Here is a 15,894-nt window from a genome sequence, read left to right on the forward strand (position 1 = left end):
ACTTGCATGAGTGACTAATCTCAATAGTAGGATAAAAGCTCCGTGTGAAGAGCCAACTCCATGTGCCAACTCATGTAGTAAAGTCATCAGCAGAGGCCCTTTTGCGCATACCCCCACTGTTTAGGGTGGCCACTTATGAACTGCCAAAAAGAAAGAGGAAATGCATTGCCCCAAAAGAGGACAAAAGAGGATGGTGATTTGCATAAAATGTACATATGCTAATTTATACTCTAGGTGCAGACTTAAAAGGAATTATTATAATTTAAATAGAAATACAGTACATTTCACCGTAGTGAGGAAGACTGTGACCACGTGACCTGTGTGCCCGCCTGTTCAGTCTGCTGTCCAGGTGTTAACTGTGGATGCACAACCGTTCTTATGCTTCATTATCTTTAAACTAGAATTGGACAGGGCAGCCCTTCAAATCGAGGACGGTCCTCTGGGAGCCCTTCAAATTGAGGATAGTTCTCTGTAAAAGAGGACACACGGCCACTCTAGCACTGGGAGAGGTGCAACAGGCAATTACCAGGAAAAGGCCTTTTCGATAGCAATGCCCTTTTTGTGGAATGTTTTACGTTGCAGTCATTTTTGCACCAAATGAAGATTGTTTTTATTTGTCCAGGCCTTTCGGTTCTAACTTAATATGTTATAGCTCTACTGATAAATCCTTAAAGATTTTGCTGCTTTTTAATCATTTTAATTGTTTTAATTTTTTTTTTATCTTGTACGCCACCCTGGGAAGGCAGGGTAGAAATGCCCATCATTAATTAAACAAAAGGCGGCAATCGAAATGAGATCTTGATACCATTTATGGACAGAAACACAGCACCTGTCAAATTAAAATCTAGTGATGGAAAATGTATTCAAAGAGATGCAGGAAGCAGGCCCCTGTTTCTTTAAGTTTACAGTTTTTGAATCCTGCAATATTACATAAATGTGTCATAAACTTAAACCTCCATTAGAACATTAAAAATTCAATTTAGATGAATGGCAGGCTATTGAATACGGGCAGAGCAATCCAGGGCTTGAGGGTAAACTGCCTAGGGTGGCAGAAGTTCAAGTCCCACAACTGGGACTCCATAAAGTTCAGGTCCATAAAATTCCATAAAGTTCAAGTCCAACAATTGTTCAAAGATGCAAGTACAAAACCTTCAGAGGTTATTGCAACAAGAAGAAACAGTAAATGCAGTTCAAACCTTTGAAAAACACAGAGGAAACTGGCTTGGTGGCTTTGCAGTGGAATGGCACAAAACTGTCACTGATCCAGACACGCAACAATTTGATCAAAATGTCAGGTCACCAAATGTCAATTCACCATAAAAATGAGTGAATAGAGAGTGGCAATTCCAGAAAAAACAGCTCATGTGGAAACACCCTGTAACAGAGCAACGCTATGAAATGTGAAGTGTGTCCTACCTACGTTCTGTCCTTTTGTTGTTTGTCCAGTGTCGGCATCCTGCCCATTGTCTCCACTTAATGAGACTTAAAAATATTTGGTGGAAATCAGTCATCTGCAAAAATAGCTACTGCCCCTTGTGTACCTTCCAATGTGCTGCAGATACTTTCTGCTCTCTTATCTGAACTGCATTCTCCCACACCCACTGGTTTCTGTGCAAGTCCCCAGTGGCCATTAGTAATGTAATTAGCTTGGCTGTCTTGATTACTGAGGATGGGACGGGTAACTAAGGGATGGTCAGGAACTTAATGAACTGACATTAATGTCCCTTGATGACTGGAAATCTCTCTTCCCTGCCTTTGGAAGGTGACATCCTTCAGCTCGGAGGGGCAGAGAGCTCATCACAGGTTTGAATTTGGACACAGAGAGGGAATAAGAACTCATAGTTCTTAGTTTGCATTTTCAGAGGGGTAAACATGTTAGTCTTTAACATGTTTACCCCTCTGCTAAGATTCTTGCGGCACTTTAAAGCTAAACAGCTAAGATTCTTGAGGCACTTTAAAGACTAACAGAACCACACAAGCATAGTCCACAAAAGCTTATGCCATATTTATTCAGCTTTAAGGTGCCACAAGAATCTTTGTCATCTTTCAGTTCAGCTGGCTACAACTGACGCATCCTTGGGGAGCAGCAGCTCTGTGAGAATCTGGTACAAAAATAGCTGTTTTGCTGCTGGTTTTTAAGAATCTGCTTTGCTTCCAATTTATCATTCATCTATCTCAAAGATTGAGTGGAGCTATTCCCAAGGATCTACAATCAAGCCCTTTTGCCACCTCCCAGTCGCATTTCTGAAACATTTGCCATGCTACTCCTGATGCCTAGAACAATTCCCTCCTCTATTTTCATCAAGTCCCTTGCGACTTCACTTCTAAGTCCCACTTCAGCAAAGCCTGTCCTAAACCCCTCTGGCCTCACCTTAATTGTCTTTCTGCTACTACTCAAAGCTGGTTTTCTTTTTCTCTGCTTGCGAGACTGCCAGAACTGATCCCTTCAGCCTCCACACAGCCAAGCGAGATGTGCAATAGCTTGGAGTAGCCACCACCATCCATAGAAGGCCATTAATCAAACTCTAGTGTCCCCCTTTGGGGTAGGGTCATGGCTCAGTGTGATGGAGCACCTGTTTTGCATGCCCAAGGTCCCAGGTTCGATCCCCAGCATCTCCAGGAAGGGCTGGGAAGAAATCCTGCTTGAAACCCCGGAGAGCCCTGGCTGCTACTCAGAGTTGACAGTACTGGACTAGATGGACCCAGGGTCTGACTCAGTTTGAGGCAGCTTCCTGCGTCCACCACCAAGTGCCAGGTATACAATCCTAGCAAGGGGGGGGGGGTCCATTTTACAACACTGCCCAAAGCTTCCAAATATCTTTATGCCACACGTTTTCTCAGAGATAGATTGCCCTGGGCCAACTCGACACATTAAGAAGTCAAGCTCACCAGAAGAGTGAAGGCAAATTGACTTCAATATCCAGCAGCTCAGTGTGCTTGTGATAAAGACACAAACCTATTGCTCTTGGCCCCTTACTGTGACCCAGTCTTTGGCATCCTCCACAAAGAACTTCCTTCCCATTTACTTTTGTTCCTTGATAAGGACTTATTTATCCTCTCCAGAAAATGCCTTCCTGAGCAGAACATGGTATGACTGAGGGCCCCTCCCTGGTGCCACTGCAACAGATATGTGTATTTATAAGGCCGAAATGAATAGACAGGTAGGTGGTGATAAGGTGAGGCAGCGAAGAATGGTCTGACCCTTATCCTTCATTCAGTATGAGAACCAGAACCTGAGGGAAACATGGGCCTAGTTTGCACAACATGCTGGGCTCATCACGGATTGTTTAACCATGATGAGCCATGGTACATGCCCGGTAGAGATGTACAATTTCCGGAAGCGTTGAGGCCATGTAAAAAAAAAACACATGGGGTGGGGGTGGAAAAATGGGAAATTTTGGAAAAATGGAAAAATAAGGAATACTTATTTTTGTAGTGCTCTTTACATACCTAAAGTCATTTTGTTGCTTTAAGACAGCCTTAAAAAATTCTGGTGTCCTCCAGATATTTGGGACTTCAGCTCCCATCAGCCTCAGGCAGCAAGGCCAATGGTCAGGAATGCTGGGCACTGTAGTCCAAAACATCCGGAGGGCAACATACAGCAGCCTTTCTGTTCCTAAAGTTATTTTATGTATGACTTAGTTTGCTCATAAAGTTATTATTATACTTTAAAACTTTTAAAAGTAAACTCAGTAAATTCGTAATTCTTGTCTGAATAGATCAGAACTACATTAAATGACTGCTACAGCATCAGAAACACAGAATTCTATAGGACAAAACCCGAACTGTCAAGAATGCACAATAGTGACTCTACTCACATGCTGGGAAACTCAACATTAATGTCTATCAGTAAAATATACTTTAGATCAATAATTTTAAGAAAGAATGAAACAACTAACTATGCTGGGAATCTTACAGAGAGGATTTGAAAATAATTCCCCATGGCTTCATTATTTCCAGACATTTTACATCTCTAGTCTTTCTATAAAAGTGTTCTTATTACATAGTTTTTTTAAATCATTTTTGGGGGAGTAAAGGCTGGGTAACAATATACAAACACTTTGTCTTAAACTCTGAAAAAATATTTCATAATCCAAAACTGTTGCATTTTTTGATTTTTTCAGGAAAAAAAACAGAAATGCACCTTGGGAAAAAGGGGGGGGGATTTTTCCCAATTTTTCCCAGTTTTTTCTGGGCTTTCACATCTCTAATGTTGGGTGACATTTTAAATACACAACCCCCGATTAGCGTGATCGGGGGGCTGCTGTGTTATGTGAACCCAGCCACTGTGGGTTATTGATGGGATAAAGAACCCTCAGTTTGTAGTAAGGCCATGATGTGAGGTTACATTCATGGTTTGAATGCAATTAATGTGCATGTTTTTGCTATGTAAATAGTAGCCACCTCAGGACTGTGTGAGTGAAGGGACGGAGGAAGCTTAACTCTTTTTCTCACTGCCAGGATCTAGACAAACTTGCCTGTCTGAAGATGCTGTTTGCATTTCAAGGAAAGCACCCATTATTGGCACCAATGGAGGCTTCCCTCGAAATGCAAATTGCAGCAGAGAGATTTTTGTTAGGACCCTGGCAGCAAGAAAAAGAGTTAAACTTCCCCTTCCCCACCCACCTTCAAGGTCCCAGGGCTGTAAAGCGTCCCCTAAAACAGCTATTTACAAAACAAAAACATGCCAGTTAATTGTATTCTCACAATTAACATCCCGTCTAGCCTGGCTCTTCATATGTCTGTACTTTAGCCTTCCCCAACCTGCTGTCCTCCAGATGTTTTAGACTTCAGTTCCCATCAGCCCCAGCTAGCATGGCCAGTGCTTACGAATGCTGGGAGCTGTAATCCAAAGCATCTGGAGGGCAACAGGTTGGGAAAGACTGCTGTAGCGATTCCACTTTACGAAAGCATCATACACACACAGAGGGCATCTCTACACCAGCCTAAAATCCTGCATTTAAAATGAGGCTTTCTGCTTCTGTTTTAAATGCAGGATCACAACTACTTCCTTTTTCACCTGCTTCCTCCCCCCCGCCCCCATATCTGAGTCTTCCATTAGCTTTCATGGATCTCGTTCCTCTTCTTGCTGCTTTTACTCTTTTCAGGGGGGGAACTGAAGCAGAACACAACGGGGTAGTTTGATAGCTCATTACCTGAAATCTATTTTAAAAAGGGACAAAGGGCATTTAGTGCAGGAGACGCCCTGGAGGGTGTCGGGGAAATCATGGTCCAGAAGACTGGAGGTCACACGTTTTTGGAGGATTTGGTGAAGCACTTTATTCATGCATGAGGTTGCTCTCCTGAGAGAAGAACAACAACTCCAAAATGGTGGCACACATATGTAAGAGGCGGCCTCTGGGCGGGGCGGTTCTGCCTTCGAGGCGGCCTCCATGCAAGGGTTACACATCCAATAGCAACATTTGGCGGCAACTTACAACCAATCATATTAAGATAACACAGCAAAGGTTCGGCACATGCTCAGTAGTTATACTTTACTCACGTGGGCATAGTGATCTCATCATGACTCTTGGCACATACGCAGTGCTATCTGTTAACAGAGACCTAAGTACTTCAAGGCAGTTCCTTGCATGAACACTACAGAATTGTGAATGTGCTTTGTCCATCTCCAGCTACTGGGGTCTTTTACTGTTCACCCACAGGGGCTTATTTGCTTGTGTGAAGTATTCCTATCCTGGCCCTCAGCCAAAAAGGTTTCCAGAGTGGCTTACATATAATCAGCAAAACAAGACAGCCCCTGCCCACAGGCTGACAATCTAATATTTTGCTAACATGATCTGGAGAAATCAGCAAGGTGAATCTTTCCAGGGCATGGAGATAAGCATTACCACTTGCTGAAAACTATAGATCATCAAGCAGCTTTGAAGGGCACAGGAGCCAGTTGAGAAATTGGCAAACCCTGATTTTCTAGGCCCTTCTGGTCTTTTACTGCTTCCCCCACAAGGGACACAGCGTCATGTAAAGAGCCTGCAAACTTCCGTGAAGAAGCAATCTCAATCGCAGGCTCAGTGCGAAGGAGCCCAGAGTGGAGCCAAGTAGCCTGTGAACAAATTACAACTTTTGAACGTTGAAAAGGTAGCATCAAGGACCAGTGGCAGGCACTTCTGGTCTTTACAAGCTCAGAGGGCATGAAACAGTGGATGCTTTTGAGGAAGACTATGTTACATCCACTACTTTGAAAGTGTGCCTGCTCATAAGTACACTACATAATGCCTGCTCAAAAGCTGGAATCTAAGAGACCAATGAATACCATGGAATCCGTCAAGGATGTCCCAGGCTCCTAGGATTATTTTTGAATCTCCCTCTCTAAGTAAGAGGGTCCACCTTCACAGAGGGAGATCCAGCCTTGCAAACCTCCAACCTACAGTATGGAAAGGCCCAGAGCTGGTGCTTCTCCGACATCAGAACGCGGGGGTCATCAGCAAGGAGGAAAGGGAAGCCTACCGAGAGAGGCTGTGGATTTGCAGGATCCAACACTCTCCCATTTCGCCGACATGCCCCCAGATCAGGGGAAAGGTATGCCAGCCCTGGCATAGTTTATGTGCCTCTCGTTGGGAGTAATGGGAGGGGAAAGATTTTTTAAAAAACCAACAGACATGAAAGGCAAAATAAAAAAGGGTGAAAAGATGCCCACAAGCAAGTTCCATAGGAGGGAAAAGAAAAGCTAGTTCCTCTGCCTCAGTTTTTCCCTCCCCCTGGTTGGATTTCTCTGCCCAATATATAATTGATACACATTTCCCCCCTAAGGTAGTTCTTTTTTAAATTAAGTCATTCTCTCCATTTTAAAAGGGAATCCAACTGAAACACAAAACAGCACTAGGAAACAGGACGACAATAACACCTCATTACTTTGAATGAGTTCAAATCTCCAGGGCCAGATGAACTGCATCCTAGAGTCATAAAGGAACTGGCATAAGAACTCTCAGAACTGCTGTCTATTCTCTTTGAGAAATCATGGAGGACGGGGGAAGTGCCAGATGACTGGAGGAGGGCTAACGTAGTTCCTATCTTCAAAAACGATAAAAAGGAGGAACCTGGGAACTACAGACCAGTCAGTCTGACATCAATCCCTGGGAAAATTCTGGAGCAGTTCATAAAGCAATCCATCTGGAAGCACCTTGACAACAATGCCGTGATTACTCGAAGCCAACATGGATTTGTCAAAAACAAGTCCTGCCAGACAAATTTGATCTCATTTTTTAATCAAGTAACCTCCCTTGTAGACCGTGGGAATGCTGTAGACATCATATACCTTGACTTCAGCAAAGCTTTCAACAAAGTGCCCCATGATATCCTGATGAGCAAACTAGCTCAAAGTGGGCTAGATGAAACAACGATCCGGTGGATCCACACTTGGCTACAGAATCGGACTCAAGGAGTGCTTATCAATGGGACCTTCTCAAACTGGGGAGAGGTAGTTTGGTAGTTCTCAAACTGGGGAGAGGTAGTTGCTCTGACTTGGATTCCTGCATTGAGCAGGGGGTTGGACTCGATGGCCTTGTAGGCCCCTTCCAACCCTACTATTCTGATTCTATGAATATCCCATAAGCTTACATTCTCCTGTGGAATAAAAGGGAAGAGAACTGCTAGAAGAGCCTTCTCCAACCTGGTGCCCTTCAGATTGTGGGACTACAACTCCCAGCATTCCCAGCCAGCCATGCTCGCTATGGGTGCTGGGAGCTGTAGTCCAACCCTTCTAGAAGGCACCAGGTTGAGGAAGCCTCCACTACAACTACTTTCTAGGCAGGAGAAATTCCAGTGTGTCTCAACACAAACAATCTCAATTGCCTCTTCCAAAAATGTTTGTTTAAATTGGGAGCCTGATGCAGATCTGACTCTCTCTTCTCTTGCGACAAATTGCAATGATTTCTTGCTATTTTTGAGCATGACCTTGACTACCGATAAAAACTTTGGAATCTAAATAGAATACTCCAATAAGGAGTATTTCAAGCTCACAAATATTCCACAGAATTTCCCAGGTTAGCTAAATATCTTTCATGAACAATTTCTCTGTCTTTCCAGAAAAATGTCCAGGAAGTAATAAGTAATGAATAGTACAACACAAACCAAGTTTGAACACGTCAGTGAGGAATTCCGTTCGTTGCAGAGGGGAAGGGCATTCTCCACTGAAAGGGAAAATGAGCCCTCAATTTAAATAGAGTAAGCATAACAAATTGAGCTTCAGACAACGTTCCTGGGAAATTCCCTGAGCAAAGTCTACAGCAAGGGTTCTCAGATTTTCTACCCCAAGGGCCTTCTTGACAGAGCTGAAAACGACTGAGGTCCACATGTCACAAAATGGTGGCAGATGGAGGGTTTGGCATAATCATGGGTCACAGCCTAGACACCCACCCACACCGCACAGCCACCCCACCCCATCCCAAAAACCAAGCAACACATACCAAAACTCCACGTAAAATAAACACACATACATAACACCTCGGCAAAACACACACCACACACATACATATACACAATGAACCCAGGCAGACAAACACCCACAGGCAAAACACACAGTACACTAAAAGAAAGAAAACAAAACAAGCAAGCTAACACATACCAAACACCACCCTCAAAGGCAAAATACACACACAGCACAAGCAAAACACAACATGCCACCCCACCAACCCATCTAGGGCTCCCCGCACGCTCCCTACCACCCCCACCACCCCTGGCTTACCTTTTTCTTTTTTCTGAGTGGCTGGGCATACAAATGAAGTGCTGTGCTGCAGCCATTGGCCATTTTTATTTTCTAAGAATGCTCCTGGGGCCCATGTGGGGCCCCATAGGCATCCTTGGAAATAAAGATGGTGCTGGAGTCGGCACTTGGCTTGGCAGGATGCCTGCCTCCCGCTTAATTTTTTAAAAGAAATAAAATAACATTTTTTAAAGTTAAAAATTCAGGAGGGGCAGGGAGCCTGGTGATTCCCAAGGGAGGTGTCCACGGGCATACTAGTGCACAGTGAGGACCCCAGAGTTAAGGTGTGTGTGAAGAAACAACAGTCTGCGGTTTGGAAAAAAAAAAGAGAGGAGAGACTAGAGAGTTAGCTGAAGGCTGAAGGCACCTTGAGGATTCAGGGGACTCTTTCCGGGGATCTGGTGTGGGGTAGCGCACATCTGCTGCTCTGTAGGAGTGTATAATGGTTGCATTTGCTTGCGCATATTATATCTGATATAAGCCGATATTAAACAACACCCCCTGTTTCCAGTGATCTCTCACCCCAAAGAAACAGCAGAGCCCCTTGGAACACTTGTCAATACATTGTGGAACCACTTTTGCAGATGCAGGCATGGGAAGTCCTGCTCTCTTGAAGCTAGGGCTTCTTGTTTCCTAAAACATGCGCAAGTTTAGAGAAAATGCCCCGTTCTACAAACAAACAATTTCCCTAAGCCACAGGAATTTCCCCACACCATAGCCAAGAGGGAGGGGAAACTGTTATGCAGGGAGAAGTGATGTCATGCAGGGAGGTGAGAATGGGGGCTGAAGGAGGTGAGAATAGGGACTGAGTTTTACACTGATTCAACATGCTGCATCAGACCAAGGGTCCTCTAGTCCTGCATTCTGTTCACACAGTGGCCAACCAGCTGCCCATGGGAAGCCCACAAGCAGGACGTGAGTGCAACAGCACCCTCCCGCCCAGCTATAATTGTACACACTCTCACACACACACAGATCCATCCATGTTGATTTTTCTCTAACACCATAGCTCCACCCTGTGGCAAAATGAGAAACCCATGGAAGCTAGAAGATGTGACATTCTTAGGGTTTTGCAGCCTTATAAATAAACAGGAAGGCAGGAGATGTACACCTCCTCCCTCTTCCATGCCCATCTCCTTACCGTTATGACTCATTAATGCAGTCCTTTGAGGGTGCCATTCACTTAAAGAGAAAAGTGAACACGAGTCCATACTTTACACTTTTCCCCCTGTTCACACTTGATGTGGAGTAATGGCATCTTGCCATATCCTGGGCAAGGCAGTGTGAATAAAACATCACTAATGGTAATCACAGCCTCCTTGCTTGTTAATATTATCTTCCCCATAGGCTGAATCAGCCCCGCTTTAGTCTGTGCAAGAAAGGAGCGCAAATGGACTAATTTGGGGAAACGTGGGCCAATGTCCCATTCAATTGCTGCTCAATTTGTGCATTTTTCCCATTCACATGGAGTGAGCAGCGACCACAAACGTGGATGGGGATCGGGCACAAGACAAGCGGCAAGATGGTGTTTGGAGAATCCTGGTGAGCTCGAGCACCGCTCGTTCGCCTGCCCCTATAATACACCTCACCATAGTAGAGCAGACCATGACCAGGTGGCCTGCATGCCTGATGCTCGGTGTGCTGTCCAGGCGCTAATTGTGGATGGGCCACTTCAAGGCCCCGGCCACTATCCCTTCATAGGGTTCTTTCTCTTAAAAGTGGATGTGGACTGGGTAGCCCTTCAAACAGTGGAAGGTCCTCTGTACAGTAGGATGCATGGCCACCCTATAATCCTTCCTCCCTGTCGGACATATGAAACTGCCTTACATTGAGTCACACCATCAGTCTGGCTCGGCCCCTGCTTGTCTGCTCTGCATAGACTGAGGGTCTCTGGCAGACTCTTCCCTGCTGTAGACGTCACATACCTCAACTTCAGCAAAGCTTCCGACAAAGTGCCCCATGATCTCCTGATGAGCAAACTAGCTCAACGTGGCCTGGATGAAACAACGATCCGGTGGATCCACACTTGGCTACAGAATCGGACTCAAGGAGTGCTTATCAATGGGACCTTCTCAAACTGGGGAGAGGTAACGAGTGGGGTACCGCAGGGCTCAGTCCTGGGCCCAGTGCTCTTCAACATTTGTATTAATGCCTTGGAGGAGGAGGTGCAGGGAATGCTGATCAAATTTGCAGATGACACAAAATTGGGCAGGATAGCTAATACTTTGGAAGACAGAAACAAAATTCCAAGTGATCTGGATAGACTGGAGCGCTGGGCAGAAAACAACAGAATGACATTGAATAGGGATAAATGCCAAGTTCTGCACCTAGGAAAAAGAAACCCAATGCACAGTTACAAGATGGGGGATACGTGGCTCAACCACACGACAAGCGAGAAGGATCCTGGAATTGTTGTCGATCACTAGCTGAATATGAGCCAACAATGTGATGTGGCTGCAAAAAAGGCAAATGCTATTTTGGGCTGCATTCATAGAAGTATAGCTTCCAAATCCCGGGAAGTACTAGTCCCCCTCTACTCAGCACTGGTTAGGCCTCATCTGGAGTACTGTGTCCAGTTCTGGGCACCACACTTTAAGAAGGATGCAGACAAACTGGAGAGGGTTCAGAGGAGGGCAACAAACCTGATCAGGGGACTGGAAACAAAGCCCTATGAAGAGAGACTGAAAGAACTGGGCATGTTTAGCCTTGAGAAGAGAAGACTGAGGGGAGATATGATAGCACTCTTCAAGTACTTGAAAGGTTGTCACAGAGAAGAAGGCCAGGATCTCTCCTTGATCATCCCAGAGTGCAGGACAGGGAATAATGGGCTCAAGTTACAGGAAGCCAGATTCCGGCTGAACATCAGGAAAAACTTCCTGACTGTTAGAGCAATACGACAATGGAACCAATTACCTGGGGAGGTGGTGGGCTCTCCCACACTGGAGGCCTTCAAGACGAGGCTGGACAGCCATTTGTCAGGGATGCTCTGACTTGGATTCCTGCACTGAGCAGGGGGTTGGACTCGATGACCTTGTAGGCCCCTTCCAACCCGACTATTCTATGATTCTATGATTCCCCTGCTACTTGAGATTCTTTTAACTGGAGATGCAAGGAAGATGTGTGCAAGGCATGTGCACTGGAGATGCAAGGGAGATGTGTGCAAGGCACCACCTTTCCTCCCTACCCACATTGGTGTGTGCACACAAGCAGTGCACTGGGCCTCTTCGGGGCTCTGGAGGTTTCTGTACACTTCCTGCACACATTTCCCCATCTGGACCTTCTTTTCCATGGTGCAATTTACCTGATCCTCAATTGGGTTGACAGGTACAAGAAATAGGGTCTCCTCGATAGTGACTCAGAGTTGTGGAACTCCCATTCAATTGAACTACGCATGACCTCTACAATGCAGGCTTTCAAAACCTATATGTTCTAGGCTGCTTTTGTGCTGCTGGCTTTTTTGGAGTTTCTGTACTGTATGATGACTTGATGGGCATCTCTACACCAGTCTAAAATCCTGCATTTAAAACGGGGCTTTCTGCTTCTGTTTTAATGCAGGATCACAACAACTCCCTTTTTCACGTGCTTCCTTTTTCCCCACCCCCTTCCCCCTGCTTCTCCCTGTATCTGAGTCTTCCATTATCTTTCATTGATCTCGCTCCTCTTCTTGCCGCTTCTTTCACAGAGGGAACTCTGTGGAAGACAACGGGGTAATTTGAACGCTCATTATCTGCAATCTATTTAAAAATGGGACAAAGGGCATTTAGTGCAGGAGACACCTTGGAGGATCACAGCATCATGTAAAGAGCCCACAAACTTCCATGTAGGAGCAATCTCAATCGCACGATAAAAGCTCCATGTGAAGAAAGCCAATGTCTCCAATGTATCTTAATGTGTCTTTTTTGTTATGTATGCCACCCCATGAGGGCAATGCCCTAAAAGGCAGCCTATACATACTTTACATACATATATACTCCTTCAGCAAAAGTACATGTTAATACATGTAAAGCTACCATGTAATTTGGCGAAATTGCACAGTATCATGCAACATGGACTCTACCTCATACCTGAAGACCAAGCTGGCTTTCTAAGAAGGAGACAAGGCTGAACCTCTATGAGTTCATAAAACTCCTGGCATGGTCTCCACACTTTGCTACAATACTAAAAGTGCCCTTGAACTGTGTTTGTGCTATTATTTTGGTACACTGTGATTATTGCTAATGCGGGATAGGAGAAAAGAGTCACTTTCAAAGTACACATACATTCTAGTGAATGTAGGTTTTATATTTGAATTCCAAATGCATGAAATGTTTTTAACTGATCTTAAAAGCCACCTGCGAAAAGTTGAGAACAACCTCAGATCTGTTTTTGAGTCTTTCTCCTGTGCTTATCTCACAATCCATATTGTGAGTGACAGGAAGTGGTCACCAGTTTCCTGAATCTGAAAATTATCCGGAGCAATGAGAACTAACCGTATTTGCTTTCAGCCTTAAAATCCTGCAAAAGGATAACAACCACTCTTCAACGGAGCTTCCTTGATACCGGCCTGAGCTGGCTGCGTTTTGAGCCTGCCGAGATCTACCCCTGCTATTGGTACACCCCTAGAATTCTCAGGCCTAAAGCAGTGAGGTCCCAATGCATCTTGTCATATTTTAACACACACACACCCCGCACCCCAAAGAACCATCCAATAATGTTTTCAAATTAAGTTGCTACAGTGTGCTGGCACCAGATTGAAACTGGTTATTCAAGAGTGCTCCTGAGGAAGAAGAACTCTGTTCAAAACACAAAGGCCTCAATCAGTTATTTATGTTCCGTCTTCCCTTTCCCTATCAATTATAGTGCCTTCCGGCTTTTCTTTCCTGCTAAGCTTGAAAAGTCTCAAGACTTGAGTATTTAAGGCTGCAGTCCTATAAAAACTTACCAGACTGGGAGTACATCCCACTGAACTCAGTGGAGCTCGCTTTGGAATAAACATACATAGGATTGCACTGTTAGGGTTTTAACCTTCTCAGAGCCTAAAGGATTAACATCTCAGGATGACAGGCCAGGATCTGGTGTGTCCGTGGGGTTTGCAAGCTATTTTCAGCTTGGCTTGAGACTTTTTGCGATTCACTCGGCCTCCACTTCACTATGTCCGTCAGGCTCTGCTCTGAGAGACCAGGGACAACAAGCCTCTTCTGACTGGCCAGGAGCCACCGCTCTGCCGCTCACTGGAAATACCAGGCTCCATCCCTAATCTTCCAGGAAGTCCCTGCCCCAATCTCTGAGGCTCTGGCCTATTAGAAGGCCTGGCAGCCCTTGTTGTATGTGTCGACTTACAATTGATTGCCATACAGCAATATCAGCCGCCCAGTCTGGTCCATGGTAGAATCTGGCTGACCAAACAGGCCTGTGAGCAGAGAACAAGGGCCCAGACCCCATCTTGGTCATGGCTTTACACAGAAGCATCCCTGTCCTATGTACGCTGACAGGCCCGTAGTCGGAAATGTTTTGGCAACACAGGGGAGTGGAAGCAAAATCAAAACACAGGTAGTCTGTTTCAACAAATGACATTCAATGTAATTCATACTTTTAAATATAAAAATAAATGTTTATTCTTTTAAAAAATGCCAAGTGACCAAAATGCTCATAAATCACACTTCTTTAGGATTTAGCAACTGGAAGGCCCAGGGCTCTATCCAGCCCCCTGAGGGATAGCAGTTGTCAGCCCAGGGGCAAGAGTGACGCATGGAGGGAGTAGTGGCTGTGGCTGGGAGGCCATTTTGTGGGATTGGGGGCAGGAAGTGGCCCACTACATTCTGTCCCCTCCTCAACCTGGCCCCACCCTTCTGTAAGCGTAAAGGGCTGAGCAGAGCCTAGTGCCATTGTTGCAATACCTGTTGAGAACACTGGATGGTGGGAGCAGATTCGTTCCTTAACAAGGAACTGGGTAAAATGCTGCTTGCTCATTTTCACCTACATCGCCAAAAGTAGGTAAACACACACACACACACACACACACACACACCCCAAAGCTGAAACATTCAAGGAGGAGGCCAGGAATATCACTGAGGTGTCCAGGCCCTGAAGAACCCCATGGTTATAGCCCTCTCTGTATTCACTTCAGACAGGTATACCATAGGTGGCGGAGCTGAACAACTCAAAGGCCCATCCTTCAAGCCCCAAGAGTGGCTCATGTCTAGACACTGCAGAGAAGAAGGGGGTTTGTGGATGTATCATTTTCCCAAGATCTTAATGGGAAAGCATGACTGGCTCACCTGAATGGGTTCGACCATCCCTTTTTATGTAGGATATCATGGGCTCCAACAAAATCTCCTCCTCTGGGATATGCGGCCTGAGAGGTAAAATTACCTGACACTAGACTTGATGGCTATTTTCCCCCATTAGGGAGCTTGCTAAGGATGGGATATTCCAAGTGGAAGATCTGTGACTGCCCCCCAACAGCACTCAATACCCACTGTTCAAACCAGTAACACTACTCAAGAATCTAAGTACATGGTGTTACACAGAAGCTTGCAGAGTTACACCAGTCTAAAACATTTAACCAAATACAGACATTTTTATTGGTAGAACACAGAGTAAAAACAGTATCTATAAATGCAGGCTACTAATAAAACCAAAAAGGTAATCATAATTCTAGCTTCTCCTCTGCTGTCAGACTTATGAAAGTGATTGCTAAGAAGACGCTGGCTAGCTCTGCAAGATGCTGGCGATGTAATGAGGTCAACACCTCATTGAGGCATATGATGTAGGCGTGTCCTGTAGTGGCTTCCTTGTGGTTGCAAGTCATTGCTCGTATAAATTTTGTTCTGGAAAAATCTGTGATAATAGCAGATGTTCATGCACTTTTAAATTATATCCCTCCCTGTGATGTGGGGATTAACAGATGTACAGCAAAAGTGGATACTGAAAGATCTTACAGTTGCAAAGAGACGTATACTTCAAGCTTGGGAGGATAAACACCCACCACCTGTCATTCAAGGGACTCAGAAGGAGATCTTACTGCTCTTCCTATATTTGAACGTATCCCCTACAGCCATCAATCTCATATGGATGCTTATTTAGATATATGGACTGGTTTATAATAACATCTTTTTGAAATGGAAGTGTTAAATCCTTTCCCCCTCTTTTTCTTTTTATGTTAAAGGTGATGTACATGGTTATTGTGCATGGAT

This window comes from Heloderma suspectum, chromosome 2 (genome assembly GCF_057233095.1).
Source record: "Heloderma suspectum isolate Gila_16-S chromosome 2, 16-S_ref, whole genome shotgun sequence".
Classification (NCBI taxonomy): domain Eukaryota; kingdom Metazoa; phylum Chordata; class Lepidosauria; order Squamata; family Helodermatidae; genus Heloderma; species Heloderma suspectum.